Here is a 16,083-nt window from a genome sequence, read left to right as displayed (position 1 = left end):
AACTGCATACTAAATTGCATTTAAATCGGTGCAGTAGTTTTTTCTGTAGAGCGGTCTGCGAGGAGAAGATGGAAGAAGAAGAAGAAGAAAAATTAAGCCTTACTTTGCCCCATTACTACGAAACGTTGCCTCAACCCTGTTCGATGGAATTCGTATATATAACCTTTCAAACGATACATCACTTGTTTTGATACTTCCTATAGTTTTTGAGATACGAGGGGTAAAATCGGCTTCATTCTGACTCGAGATAATATAGCAAGTGCCCGGGTAGGTGCTCTACTCTACCGGACCTTGCATAGGGACTACCGTCACTTTTGAGAATTAAAATAATAAGCAAGGCTAATAATTTTTCAAGCAGAGCTTTGATTTAGAAATTGTATCGAATTGTATTTATTTATTGATAATTTATAAGGAGCTCGGAATAAGCCACCCAGGCTGAAAGGAAGAACCGCGACAAGTACTCTGGTCTAGATAATCGCGGTGGCTATCGAGACTCTAGGTTTGTTCGGGCACGACGGGTTGTCTCTGGTCGATGCCATATGCCGAAGGATTCGGGAAGCAACGGGAGAACTGCGTTCGCCGGAATATCTTATTCAACGCATCGCGATCGTGGTCCAAGGAGGGAATGTGGCTTCTGTGCTCAACACTTTTCCTCCGGGTTCTTCCTTAGAGGAATGGTTATTTATGTTGTAAATAATTGTATATTATCGCTGTAAATAAACGTAATAATACCACGAAAAACACTTTTTGTAAAGGTTAAACAAACCCCCATGTTTAAAATATATCGATCACTCTGGGGATAAAATGAAAGTAATATAAAAAACCACTAATGGTTATACTAAACAATTTCTATGCAATTTATTCCATTTTAAAAAACCGTGCTTTGGTCTTTTTCAAACATTCGTTCGCAAAGTAGTAATGTCTTCACCTTGGTGATGTGGGACATTTAACATTTTTTTCTCTAACAACTCAGAAATATAACTTACGGTCCAAAATTGTGGCAACGTATTGGCCAGGCAAGAAGTCGGACCGTGGATGCATCGTTTCATCGCATATTTTAACTTTCATAAATGATTCTTCACCCGAGAGTCTGTTTAATATTATCACGATGTAAATCTATGTAGATTTACATCGTGATAATATTAAAAAACAGACTTGAAAAAACTAAAACCGTTCAAGGAACACGCAGTCACCAATCTTTTATCACAATTAGGCAAACGGAATTGAAAATTGCCAGACTCTCGGTTGAAGAATCATTTATGAAAGTTAAAATATGCGATGAAACGATGCATCCACGGTCCGACTTCTTGCCTGGCCAATACGTTGCCACAATTTTGGACCGTAAGTTATATTTCTGAGTTGTTAGAGAAAAAAATTAAGAATGCAGAGAATCACTTATTAGTTTACTCACCCGCACGGGATATTGAGCTCTTACAACTGGCCAAATAGAAAAGATGAACAAAGGATTTCGGAATTTGAAATTCTTTTGTGTAGTTAAAAGTCCCACATCACCAAGGTGAAGACATTACTACTTTGCGAACGAATGTTTGAATAAGACCAAAGCACGGTTCTTAAAAATGGAATAAATTGCATAGAAATTGTTTAGTATAACCATTAGTGGTTTTTTTATATTACTTCAAAAAAATTGAAATAAATAATTGGTCAAAAATTAGAAAAATTTAATATTATTTTTATATAGAAATAATGATTAGACCAAAACGATATTTTACAAGAACGTTTCTGTGTATAAGATGATGCACTGAAAAAAGGCTTCTTGATATTGGAGGTGTGCCGCCTAGTGAGTAAAATATTAAGTGTCACCCAACGTTTTGGCTCGTATATCAAAATTTATAGCAGATACAATAAAATAGATTTCAAATTGTGTTTCAGCGTACAGTTTTATCTTAGGATACCCTTTTTTTATGTTTTCCCAACCTTTAGTGAACGCGATATTAAAATTAATGTCAATAACATACACCAAAATTAAACCAAAAAACTCAATTTCAAAAAATCATAACTTTTAAAATTTTTGAAATATTTCCGGTAAACTTCGGAATTCTTCATTGTAGAGATAGATGAACGCACAAAAAAAGTTTGGTTAAAATCTGTTACTATCATGGAGCAAAGTCTGATGATTTCAGAAGTAATTACACTGTTACGTGATTTCTACGTCTTGCAGTGAGGGTAGGTGGTGTCTAAGGTCCTTAGCGATATAAGGTGATGTCAAGGGTACTTAACGAGGATAGATACAATTGATGACCCTAAGATAAATTTTCTAGGACTCATAGTGAAGACTATCGTGCTTAGGCCCGATGCTTTTAGAAAATAATGTCTTATCGTTTTTCATTACACGCAACCATTTTCTCTGAACGGATGCGATTCTGAACTTTTTTATTAATATCTTTATCAGATCAAGAAAACCTATTTTTTGTGGGTCTCTATGTTTCTGATTCATTTGTGGCTTATCTAATGTGTTTTCAAATTCAACATAACCTTTACTTTTTCATGTGTTCCACAAATAATTTAAAGTTGCTGCCTTATAATAATATGAATTCAAGAAGAGTTAAGGGAAATATGTGACAGGTGCTACAATCGTTTTAATTTCAACAGTCTCTTGCGCAACATTTTTTAAATAAGGCTGGAAACAATGCAAAATATGACTGTTCATACCTGGTTCTACAGGTACGGAAGTCGATGAGCTACTAGAATTCCGGACCGAAATTTGTAAATGACTATGTTACCCTTAATTACGCTTTTAAGATCAACCTGAAATTATTTTATTTTACAATTTTTATTTCCGTATTACTTTGGGCAGGCTACCGTTCTTCGTGTAAAAGGTGTACCTACGCATGTACATGTAGTCCTAAACATTTTGAACAAAACAATAATAGGTGGGTTCTTATGGCTTGTTCTGAGGTTTCGGAGAAATATAATAAAAGTAACCATATGACGTGATTTAACTCAGATGGCGATAATAGTCAGGGCGAAGAAGTTTTCTAATAATGGCGGGGTGTGTCAATTTTATCAGAAATTTGTTTTGGTCGCAGACCATTTGAAACGTGCACTGTCTTTACTCCCACTTTCGATGAGAAGTTAGTTCAGAGTGAACTGTACTTCTATCCACGAGATCAATCGAATAGTTTAAATTACGAGGAGTGTACCCGAGGTGTAAATCACCGATTTTGATGAAACTTGGGGGGTATGTAGACCTTGGGGTAACATGAATTTTTACCGAGGGAAAAGTTACGCTGGGCTTCCGTTTTGCTATGGCAACCGAAAATGTTTTTGACAACATAAAATGAAAAAATCTACATTTAAAAAAGCATGGGATTTTCTCGGTTTCACAGGGGGGCTACTTGATGGATTTCACCCAAAATTGTTAAAATTTAGCATTTTAGTTGAAATTTTAATTTTAATTTTAATTTTGGGTTTTCAAACCGAGAAAATCCCATGCTTTTTTAAATGTAGATTTTTTCATTTTCATATAACGCGGGCTCTCAGGTCGCAGCATTCTGTTTGGCTCTGGTTCCCAGCTGTAAGAATTTTACTGTATAGCAGGATTAATTCTACAGATAACCAATGGAGAAGCTAGGCTTATCCCACATTACCAAAATAGTCAAATGTTTAGTTTGTTTTGAGTGTTTACCTCGGTTTTTGTTTACATATATTTTAGTTATGGCAGAGCGACTTAACCTTATGATTTAGACCCTTTATATACCGATTCAGAATTAGAATTGATGCATTTTCCCGTGGCTCGTGGCAAAAAAAAATTCACTCTGCTGAAATTCCAAGCGACGGTATTGGAGGTACAGCTAAGCGTCTTGTAGCACGATCTTCCTTGCAGTTGCCAGTTGACGATCAAATTGTTACTCCAGGTCAATTTTTCGAATGGGCTAACGAAAATATTAAAGGAATTATATATTTTTTCGTATCCAAAGAAAACGTAAAATTGCACAAAGTAAAACTGGAGGAAAGATTTTCAAAGGCCTCGACTGTGATGGGTACAAGAAGCCATCACTGATTTGTTCCCTTAAATAAGTTTGAAACGAATATGCGCAGAATATCATCCGACCATTTTAGTTCTTAGGTTTCAGTTGTATGAAGAGAAAAAGAGTCCGACATTTAGTTTTCCGATATATCTGTGGGTCAGAATGCCGTAGCCATTGTGATGGAAACCTTCAGAGACGAAAACGATTACCGTCTAAAATTCATGGTCCGCGACCCATTTGTTTTATTTATATTATTATTATAATTATAATTATTAATTATTATTAAGCCACACGCTTATAGCATTTCTGTGAGGAATTTTAAATTAGATAATGAGTGTCTTAAACAAATACGAGAGCTGTTTATATTGGAAAACTAATGGTAACATACGCCTTACTTTTGAAATAAATAAATTTTAAAAAAATACGGTTTTTTCTAATTATATTTTTAGTAATACATAATAAAATACTCTAATAAAATAATGTGTTTTTAGAAAGGTCTCGTTGCGTACTACAATAACAACTGTTTAATTATTTATTTGAAGTTGGACAGTTTCCGTAAATGGACCCAAAATGGCACCCCCCACAATTTCTTTGCGTATACTTTACGAACTATACTATTTATGTTAAATCGGAGTAGCCCACCGTTTGAGTCAGTCTACATTACATACTTGATGCGAGTTTCGACAAGTTGATATAACAAGTGAGGAATTTATTCAATATTTTGTAAAGGGGTACCGAAATGGTCTTTTACAAATTCTATTTTTCTGGGGTGTCAAACATTTCGACATAAAAAAATAACCACTTCATATTTTTAGAAAACATTTTATATTCGCTATTCGTATAGCTAAAGTAATATTTCTGTCAATTTTCATTAAAATTTGTTGACCCATGGTACCCACGTTGACCCATTCTGTGTGAAATGACCCTTTACTTTAAAAATAAATATAAATAGGCAACAATTTTGGGTCTAACTTGGGGCACAAACATTGTAGGAAAGGCGGAAGAAGGGATTAGCTCTTGCATAGGTTGTTGTGATAAATATATTTTTCAATGGCATAGTTAGTAGGTGAACATAAAACTCTTTAACTGAATGTAAAACATTATGGCTTTAGTTTCAGGGAGTGTTATATTTTTCTCGGATCGTAGATCTGTTTTGAGTAAAGCCCATGAACTAAGAAACGGCTTAATGAAATTGATTAATATTATCATATTTTACTTTTATAATGATTGTTTTAATATAAATAAGGAGATACAGTACAAACAAAAAATAAAATATGGAATACTTTAAACTGTTACTCTGCTCAGCTTTGTCCTGGTTAAAAACGTAATTTTGTCGGCTGTTGACAAATGAATTACTAGACTTAAAACACTAAATAATCTTAAGAGTTCTAACTTTTTTGAAATCCATATACAGCATAAAAATGTGAAAATTGAATTGCCTTAACACTTATGATCAAAATGTCCGAAATTTCAAAATAATGACGCCCAAAATCCTGAGCATATTTATAGTGGGGTGGCGGAGTGGTTAGCACTTTCGCCTCGCAGCAAGAGGAGCCGGGTTCGATCCCAGCTTGTGGCACTGGTTGAAAGTTCTCTCCCCACTGGTATAAGGGGTTTTCCCCCAAGTTCTTCGGTTTCCCCTTCCATACAAACTTGTCTAGGTTAACGGTAATAGTTAGTGTAGGGAGTTGTTGGCTCGATCTCGTGGCATGCAGGGCTTGTCACCACCCTCCTACGCATTATGACCCGGCAACCTGAATTAAAAGCTTCAAAAGTCGCATGATGACTTAGGCCTAAGGTGTTGCCTTGGGTATTAGCCTAGCTGATTTATCAATTAAGAATTTATTGGACTTCAATTTTTCTCGGGAATATCAATGTACAAACACTCGAAAAAAAAAGAAATTTATCTTTGTGAAATATTTGAATATAATGTTCAGCCTAGAAAATTTTTACTTTTTCTTTAAAGAAAATGCCAATGAAAACTTCGTAACAAATTTAGTTAAACATTATATAAATAAATAAAAAATATTTACCTTAACAAGAAACTAAATAGCTTGCTTTATATCCTTAGAATGAGCAGCTTCAAATTAAGCTTTGCTTTTTTATCCTGACGTGACCCGAAAGGATAATGAACCGCGGATGCAGCTAGATGGATTTGCCGCACTCTCAAAAACAGTTGTCGCAGCGTAACGAGTCCATGTAATACGCAAGCGCGGCTATTTGGTAGACCTTTACCAGGTCAATTTCTTTTTAGTCGTACGGGTGGTATTTATTTTACGTTATACAAACAAGTATGAAACTATTTTCCGCCAATGATAATTTATTAATTTTATGGCTTTTAACGGACTAGCTAACTTTAAAAAATTTTAATACAGATATCTTTCATTTCAAGGCTTAAAGAAAATCAAAAAGCTTTCGAACTAAAAATAAAGTGAAATTTGTCCAATTCAAGACCAATTATTGAATGGGAACGTAAAATTAACTATCGCAAACACTCATTTTGTTTCTGATATAGTTTTTAATGTAAAATTCATGCATGTGTATTTAGTGTAAGGTTGAAAATAGATTAATTACAATTGATTTACGTCCCAAATATTTAAGGAATAGTCGCTTGTTGAAAACGATAAGTGTCGTGAACAGCGAAATAAAAGACGCGAACTTTTCCGACATAAAAACCGGTAAACCTTTTTCCTCTTATTTCAAAACAGAACTGGCCGTTAATTTATTTTTACACGCGCAAAAAATAACACCTTTTTTAACAGCAACCAAAAACTCACTTTCACGCGCGCGTGCGCTATATTAACATTTGAAAACGAATATAGGTACCTGTACTATACAAAATTACGATGTGTACAACCGAACATTCCGCCCGCCTTGAAATAACGAATTTCAAATGAGATAGTAAAAGTCCGAAAAGTTACATTTGCATACATAAATAACCCTTAGTAAACAGTTTGAATACTATTAAAATCAGTCTAGTGGTAACTGGCATAATTTAACTACGGGTCTTTTCAGTGATTTGTCAGAGGTTCTGACAGTTACGACGCGAACTTGATTGTCTTGTCCTGGATGAAGTTCAGTGATTCTTGCCATTCTCCACTTGGTTGGAGGTAAATCTTCATCTTTGAGCAAGACCAAGTCGCCGACTCGTAGATTCGGTTTTGGTGTAGTCCACTTTGGACGTTGTTGAAGGCGAGAGAGGAATTCATTTCGCCAACGGTTCCAAAAGTGCTGCAGTACTTGTTGGCCCAATTGCCAACGTGACAGGCGGTTGACGTTTTCAGAAGTGAGATCGGGTTCGGGTATTGCGGTGAGCGCATCTCCGATTAGGAAATGTCCAGGTGTCAACGCATTGAACCATGGTGCCAAGAACTCGTTTCAGATGATACTTGACGGACTTCACCCCGGCTTCCCAGAGGCCTTCAAAATGTGGCGCTGCAGGCGGGTTGAAGTGCCAATTAATTCCTTCGTCTGCGAGCCATCGTGACACATGATCGTTGTTGTTTGTAGAGACTATGAATTTGATGAATGTTTTCATCTCTCGATCGGCTCCTGTAAAGTTGGTTCCACAGTCGCTGTAAATGTCGGCGCATTTTCCTCGTCGAGCAACAAAGCGTTTCAATGCTGCCAGAAATGCTTCGGTGGTCATGTCACTGACAAGTTCAAGATGAATTGATCTTGTGGTAAAGCAAGCGAAGACGGCAATGTATCCCTTAAACCTGAGGTGACTTCGTCCCTTCATTAGTTTAAGGGTAAATGGTCCTGCGTAGTCGACTCCACACTTCAAAAATGGCCGAGCAGGATTTACTCTCGCTGGTGGTAAATCGCCCATAAGTTGCTTTACAGTGACTGCCTGCTGTCGTACACATGAAACACATCTTCTGATATGGAAACGTATGGCATCACGAAGACCGACGATCCAATAACGTTTCTGTAAGACAGAAGTTAGTAGTTGAGCACCTCCGTGAAAATGTTTTTCGTGCTCGTGTTGTATTAGAAGTTCTGTTAATTTGCTCTGTCTCGGTAACAGTGCCGGATGCCTTTGTTCGTATGGTAAGTTGGAGTGGCAAAGTCTGCCACCAACTCTAAGAATCCCATCTTGATCGATGTACGGACGCATCGAAAGGATTTTACTTTTCCGTGGTAATTCCTTGTTTTGTTTAAGGCAAGCTATCTCTTCGTTAAAACTGTTGCTTTGGACGACCCGAATCCAATGGGATAGCGCCTTTTCGTTCTCTTCCTTCGATAAAGGTCCAGTAATCCTCAATTCTGTCGCATTTCGCGAATTGAAGACAAAACGTAGAATGTAGGCGGTGATATGAATGAGTTTTTTAAGCGCTGAAAATTTGGAAAGGAGCGTGAAATCCATTTGATGATGTGTTACTAACGAAATAATTCGTCTTTCCTCGGATAAACATTCATTTGGCTCTGAGAGTTCATGTAGTTCTTGCGTTGTTGCGGCGAAAATAAGGCACTGCGGTCCATGCCACCAGAGACCATGATTTCCCAGTTCGCTAGCGGATATTCCTCGAGAAGCGCAATCTGCGGGGTTGCTGTCTCCTGAAATGTGATGCCATTGCGCTCTCGGTAGTTTCTCGTGGATTTCTGACACTCGATTGGCTACGAACGTTTTACAACGTTGCGGTGGAGCTTTCAACCAAGCTAGGACGATTGTTGAGTCCGACCAGCAATGAACATCAGCTATATCCAATCTCAATGACTCCCTGATCAGTTGAATCAGAGAAGCCAAAAGTAATGCACCAGATAATTCCAGTCTCGGAAGTGTGATTTGTTTGAGCGGAGCGACTCTTGTTTTCGCAGCGATCAGTTGTATTTTGATTTGTCCGTTGTTATTCACCGTCTTCAGGTATACGGCAGCTGCGTACGCTTTCTCCGATGCGTCACAAAATCCATGCAGGCTAATGTCTGTAGCATTAGCTTGTGAAATGTGCCGTTGAACCGTAATGTTTTCAATTTCTGGTAAATCGGTTCGAAACGACCTCCATTCAGCTTCAAGTGGTTGGGGAAGTTGCTCATCCCAATTCAATTTTAGCTGCCACATTTCCTGTAACATCAGTTTCGCTCGAACGGTTACTAGTGCCAACAGTCCCAGAGGATCGAATATCCTTGCTGTATCCGAAAGAATCGTACGTTTAGTGATTGAACTTCTTGACGCTGGAGAAGTAACCATAAACGAGAAATTATCAGCCGAAGGAGTCCAATATAGGCCGAGAGTCTCTACTGATTCGTCGTTCTCGATGCATAGTGGCTTTTGTAAATCCTTCATGTTGGCTGGTAGTGTATCCAATAATGCAGCTTCATTTGACGCCCACTTCCTTATTTCAAATCCTGCTTGAGATGTAGCTTGAATGATTTCTGACTGAAGTCTTAAAACGTTCTCAATCGTTTCGTCGCCTGTCATTAGATCGTCCATGTAGAAGTCATTTTGTAAAGCCGAAGATGCCAACGGAAGTGTCTCTTTCACGTCATGGCCGAGTTGCTTCAAGACTTTAAATGCTAGGTATGGCGCTGATGCGGTTCCATATGTAACCGTTAGCAAACGGTATTCGAGCAAGGGTTCGTGTGAGTTGTTTCGCCAAACAATTCTTTGAAGATCGGAGTCGTCTGGATGTACTCTAATTTGACGAAACATTTTGGCAAGGTCTGCTTTCATTACAATGCGATGTTGACGAAAGCGAATAAGGAGGTTGACCAAATCATCTTGAAGTTTTTGCCCCACTAGCAGATGATCGTTTAGGGAAACTCCAGTTGTAGATTTGGCAGAGGCGTCGAACACCACACGAACTCTCGTGGTGGTACTGTCTTCTTTGAATACCGCATGATGAGGCACGTAGTAAGATGGATTGGTTTCGATTTTCATTTCATTCGAGGGAATGAGTTCCATATGTCCAAGGGCAATGTATTCCCCCATGAACTTGCGGTACTCCTCATAGAGATTCGGGTTAACACGTAGACGTCGTTCTAAGTGAGAGAATCGACGGATTGCCATTTGTTTAGAATCTCCAAGTTTTGGTGCATCGTTTATCTTTGGTAATCGTACAGTGAATCTTCCTGTAGAGTCACGTGTATGTGATTCTTCAAAGTTCTTTTCACATTGAATTTCTGTTGGAGATAGTATTCTTCGAGGCTGGATGTCTTCTAGCTCCCAAAGATGTTTCAAATCTGCTTCCAATGTACAATGGTGGACCTTTATTTTCGAACTTCTTCCGGCCATCAGCAATGGACCGGAAACTGCCCATCCGAAAAGAGTATTAAAGGCACCTGGAAGACCTTCTTTCCCCTTGCAAATGCCATCTTGTAAGAGCTCTAGATACACGTCAGCACCTAGTAAAATATCCACTTTTCCAGGGCTATGAAAAGTTGGATCAGCAAGTGTTAAGCCTTTCAAGTGTAGACAATTTCCAGGATCGAACGGACTGTTAGGTAAATAATCCGTGACCTTTTTCAGGACGATTGCCTCGACGATGACCTCCGACATGTTAATGATATTTGACTGAATATTCACCATGACACTGCCTTGAGAGGTGTTCATTCCGGTTGCTCCAATTCCGTCAACTGAGACGTTGAAACGTGTTCGCTTCAATCTTAGTTTCCTCGTGAATTGTTCCGTGATGAAACTGGCTTGAGAACCCGAGTCCAGAAGCGCTCGGGCTGGATAAAGTTGCTCGTCAAGTCCCTTGACTTGGACCATTGCGGTTGCCAAGATAACTTGGGTTGATCCAATTATTTCACGAGATGGGCATGAAACTACACCGGAGGTTGCCTTCGTCTTCGTTAATTCCTTCTCTTGATGTAGAAGTGTGTTATGTCGTGCGTTGCATTTCCTACAATGACCAGATTTGCAGTCATTGCTTTGATGACCGGTTCGTAAGCAATTGAAACACATGGCACTCCTCTTGACCATGTTCCAACGCTCGTCCGAAGATGCATTCAGAAAATTGGTACATTTGTATACAGAGTGTGTTTCGTTGCAAAAGTGACACGTCTCGCTCAGAGCACCATGATGAGCCTTTGTACTCGGTCTCTGATGTAATGGAGGCTTCGACTTGATTGCAGTAGTTGTAGGCGGAGCTGCTGCTAAGGCTCTGGCCCGTTGTTCAAGAAATGTAACGAGATCCTCGAAAGTTGGTCTTTCGGTCCCCCTCAGGGAAAGTTCCCATTGTCGGCGAGATTCTGAATCCAGTTTTTCCTTTACAAGATGAAGTAGTATGGAGTCCCAATGTTGTACTGGTTCTTTGAGAACCTTGAGCGCCCTTATGCATTCGGCGGTGGTATCGATGAGCGTTCGTAAAGCGGATGAAGATTCTTGGATGACGTTAGATTGACTGAAGAGACGTTTGACGTGTGCATCGATGATCTCCCGGGTATTGTTGAACCAATTGTTTAAGATATCCCAAGCCTCCAGATAGTTAGCGTCAGTTACCGGAATAGATTGAACGAGGAGCGCTGCTTCGTTTCGTAATGATGACTTCAAATACTGAAACTTCTGAGCTCCGGTGAGCGATTCGTTGTTGTGTACGGTGCCCGTGAAGAGATCGTGAAATGGAAGCCAATCGACGTAACCACCGCTGAATGATGGAAGTTCCAGCTTCGGTAAACGTACATCACTAGCTGGTCTGACTTGTCTCACTGGAATGTTTGCTGCTCTTTCATTCGATTCAGTGACGAGTAGGATTGTCAGATCTTCGAGTCGAGCGATTAGGGGGTTGTATTCATCTTCGTGATCCGCGAAATCGTCGTCGTCGGGATCGACATTTGCAACTACGGCATCGTGAACCTCATCCAAGTCTTTCGAAAGTTTTTCCACCTTGTCTACATACAGCTTCAAGCCAACGTCAGATAGATTCGTTGCTGTTTGACCCACCGCATTTTCAATCCTGGTGATCTGTCCCTTGATAGCTGCTCTTCTTCTCACCAGTACATCCATGATGACTTATGTTGATTCGTTTACGATAGGGATATGATCGATGGTTTAAACGGTTTCCAACGGAGAATCCACGTTAATTTTCACTGTCTCTCACGGAAAGATAGCCGATTCGATGATTAGTTGAGGAACATAATCAAGTTGACGAATGTATCCGGCTCGACGGACCAAAAAATGTCGTGAACAGCGAAATAAAAGACGCGAACTTTTCCGACATAAAAACCGGTAAACCTTTTTCCTCTTATTTCAAAACAGAACTGGCCGTTAATTTATTTTTACACGCGCAAAAAATAACACCTTTTTTAACAGCAACCAAAAACTCACTTTCACGCGCGCGTGCGCTATATAAACATTTGAAAACGAATATAGGTACCTGTACTATACAAAATTACGATGTGTACAACCGAACATTAAGTGTTTTTAAAAACTAATAATTAGCAAGCCTAATACCTAAGATATACCGCCACCGCGTTAAAGCCTAGGTTTTCTTCTTCCTGTCACACTTTAAATTTACTGTCCTGCCAAACAAATACCCTGGTGGTAGGCCAACGTGTTCTGCGGTTGGCTACCACCAGGATATTTGTTCGGCGGGAAGTAAACTTAAAGGGTGACAGGCAGAAGAAAATCTAGGACTTTAAGTCGTAGAGCTACGTTTATTGCAATTATCAAAGTTGACTTTATAATGCCGTCAACATTATCAGCGCTTTTTGGCGAACCTAGCGAATATGTTGAAATAAATTCCAGACTCGAAAAAAATATTGTATTTTTATTTTCATTTTTTTTTAAATAGTGCTAATACCCAAGGCACTACCTTCGACCACATAGGCAATGTTGCTTGTGCGTGATCAAGTAACTGGTGGCCGTTTTACAACGCGTAGGAGTAGATAAAGATTCGTCAGTTATCCAGGAAGAAACAGAAGATATATCTCTTCATAAACCGGAATTTTCCCTATTTACGGGAAATCTATTAAGAGAGGGTAAGCCCATGGCCGTTTTTAAAGATGTCATACGGGCTTCTTGCAAAATTTGATATTAGGACGAAAAAGCAATATTACATTATATGCAAACTTAAGCTCAGAAAATTACATTTCCTAATATCTTCGCCTATGATAATTTACCATGTACATATATCATTAAGTGCCTTATTAATTATATTTTGTGCGGTATACTAAGCAAACACACCCACGAGTATTTGTGCACGAATTTCTTTTCGTGGATGGTAACGGAAACCAACACGTGTAGGCCACGAGTATTTGTGCACGAACTTCATTTGTTGGACAAAAAAATACAGAAACACGTGTGGACCACGTGTTATATTTCTCCACACGTTTGTTCCACTATAATAACCTAGTATCCACCAAATCTACACGTGCAGTTGCTACCTGGGAAGGGACTTTAATTATATCTTTAATGATTTTCAGAGAATGAAATATAAACGGTAAACACGGGATTAACGAAGTTAGGAAATCTTTTTTCATATCAAAAACAAATCAATAGCAACATTAGAAAATAAATTGTAGCTCTTATAATAAAGAAAATATTTTTCTCAGAGCCTTTGGGAGCACCATTAATAACCCCAAACTAAATAAATAATTGTTTAGGAAACATTAATAAGACTGTTTTAAAATCATGATAACCATATTAATGTGACAGTTTTTTTAACAACTTTAAAAATTAGAGCGCATTGTCTTTTTAATGAAAATTGTTTGAAGGAGGGGGGTGGTGCCTCTGGCCGCATCCACCCCTTTCAGATTAAGATTTCACTCTGAACAGCTTAGGCTTTTTAAAAAACATTACTTCTAACAATCTCTATTTGAAATAGTTTAATTATTATTATTATATACAAGGAAAGAAATAAAACCAAATCACAATAATTATGAAGAGAGGCCCGGGATCGAAGCCCTCTAACTCAGAGAATCGGAGCTAGTTTATAAGAAATATTAATTCACTCGGTGCTAGCACCGTCTCTGATGCTGTCACGGCAAAAGACTACTGCAAATCGATCTTACCAATAATTTCACTTGATATATATAACGATGTGTATTTTTAAAAAGGACATGCACCAACATTTTCTAAGAAGCGCAGATAATTCCCGTACCCAGCGGGAAATTTATCGGGAAACTTAACAAACGCGTTTTGAAGACTAACACGGAGCAGAAACAACCAAAGTGTAATTTTAACACCAAGAAAAACCCATGATCATGCTTTATTAATCATCTTGTCCATCATTTAAAAACAATTAGAGCTTTCTGGAAGTTAAATTTCTGGTCGATAAAGAAGACAAAGATAGATTTAGAAGTTAAAGTCTAGCAAATTTGAAGGAAGTCAGATTCACCTAAAAGCGTTACCACGAAGAGTTAATCGACATTTACGACGCCACTGATTTATGAATGTATATAGTACGTGCGTTATATTCCATGTTAGGGGTAATGATTTACTCCTTGTGCTACCTATCACTGCCGTCCACACACTCACCCATAACCCCTCTCCAGTTTCTTTAAATTCAAATCCTGGTTTACACCAAAATCATCTAAAAATTTCAAATATTAAATAGAACCTTTTTTGAAAAGACTGTAAGAGTAGGGTCTTCGAGCGGGTCCCAGGGAGTATACAGTGGAAGGCCTCCACCGAGTGGAGACTGCTCCACCGAGTGGAGACTGCTCCACCGAGTGGAGACTGCTCCACCGAGTGGAGACCGCTCCACCGAGTGGAAATTGCTCCACCGAGTAGTAAACGTACAAAGGCAGGGTGGCGCTGGTGGTGAACGCACAAAGGTAGGGTGGTGCTGGGTGGTGAACTAGCAACGCGGTGTGGGTGGTGAAGGCATGGTGGTACAATGTTGCATCTCCACCGTAATGTTATAGTATAACTATAGGTGGGATCTTGGTAAAAGAACATTCTAAGGAACAAGTATCAACACGAAATCATCTATGTAAGTATATTAGTTTTTTTTTTACTTAGTAAATATTTTTTTTTGTATGTTCCTAACATATAAATTTTCATAGCATGTTTGCCCAAGTTTTGTTCGCCGTCTCGTCAGAGAAATTCATCGAGGTTACGTCTACACTAGATGTCCGTCTAGGACTTCGAGATAGTGCTACGGGAATCACCTTAGACGAAGCCGATTTTCATGAGTTATACAGAAAGAAGGATGAAATACTAGCTTTCTTTGAGAAGGATGACGCCCCAGGATCATCGTGCTTTTTCAGCGGTTCCGAGACGAAACGTGTTGAACTAAGAACGTATCAGAATCGAAAAATTTTGGATATCCGGGAGATGGTTCCGGGGTACGGTGAATTGTACGGCCGGTAGTTACGGAGGCATTCGTGGTCTCTATCGGGCTGCCAGATCAAGTTGCCATTGTTCGTCTATCCCATACACGATCGTCTTGTTTCTTCGAAAATTGTGTCTCACTGGTCGGTGTAACGTGTACGTATCTTGGCGTTTTAAAAATTCTCTCACGTCGTTTATGTTAACTTTAATTCCCCTCTCTCTGGCAGCCCGATAGAGACCACGAATGCCTCCGTAACTACCGGCGTCCTTTACATTGAAGTATATTTCTTCTAACTTATCCATTCATCGTACAGTTCATTTTCCGTTCGTGATACCAGTACGCGAAATCAAATAGTTCAAAAACGATAATAATAAATAATAACAAAAACGCCGTAATAACTTTGGGTGATTTCAAGTATGATATCGATAAAGAGGTTATCAACCCAGACGGAGTAGGATCGGTGCCACCTTCCATGTTGAGGTATAATTCGTGAATGAAAGAACTGAAACCTGATATATTATTATATTCTTTATTTCAAATTTATCCAACTCAATAATCCATTGCCATACTTTGATTCGGGACTTGGAGGTAAATAATCTGAATCATCGTACACCTTTTCTGGTGAATCGTTAGAAATAATAGGTACATTTTCAATAGGGGATTCAAAGGGGAATTTATTTTTTACAAGTGATTTGGGTACATTTTCCTTGGCCAACAATTTATAAAAGTTATCTAATCCAACAATTTCATGTTTTGGTTTGGTTTTGTATCCTTTAACTGATTCGTGTAAAATATCCATGATATTAGATCTAACTATAGGACGTCCTTTATAAATAAGTTCACCACTGGTGGACCATTCAATTTTACTGTTTCTT

The sequence above is a fragment of the Leiobunum rupestre genome, chromosome 5 (genome assembly GCF_980474605.1).
Source record: "Leiobunum rupestre chromosome 5, qqLeiRupe1.1.hap1, whole genome shotgun sequence".
NCBI lineage: Eukaryota > Metazoa > Arthropoda > Arachnida > Opiliones > Sclerosomatidae > Leiobunum > Leiobunum rupestre.
The sequence above is the reverse complement of the archived record's forward strand: the minus strand, read 5'-3'. Positions refer to the sequence as shown.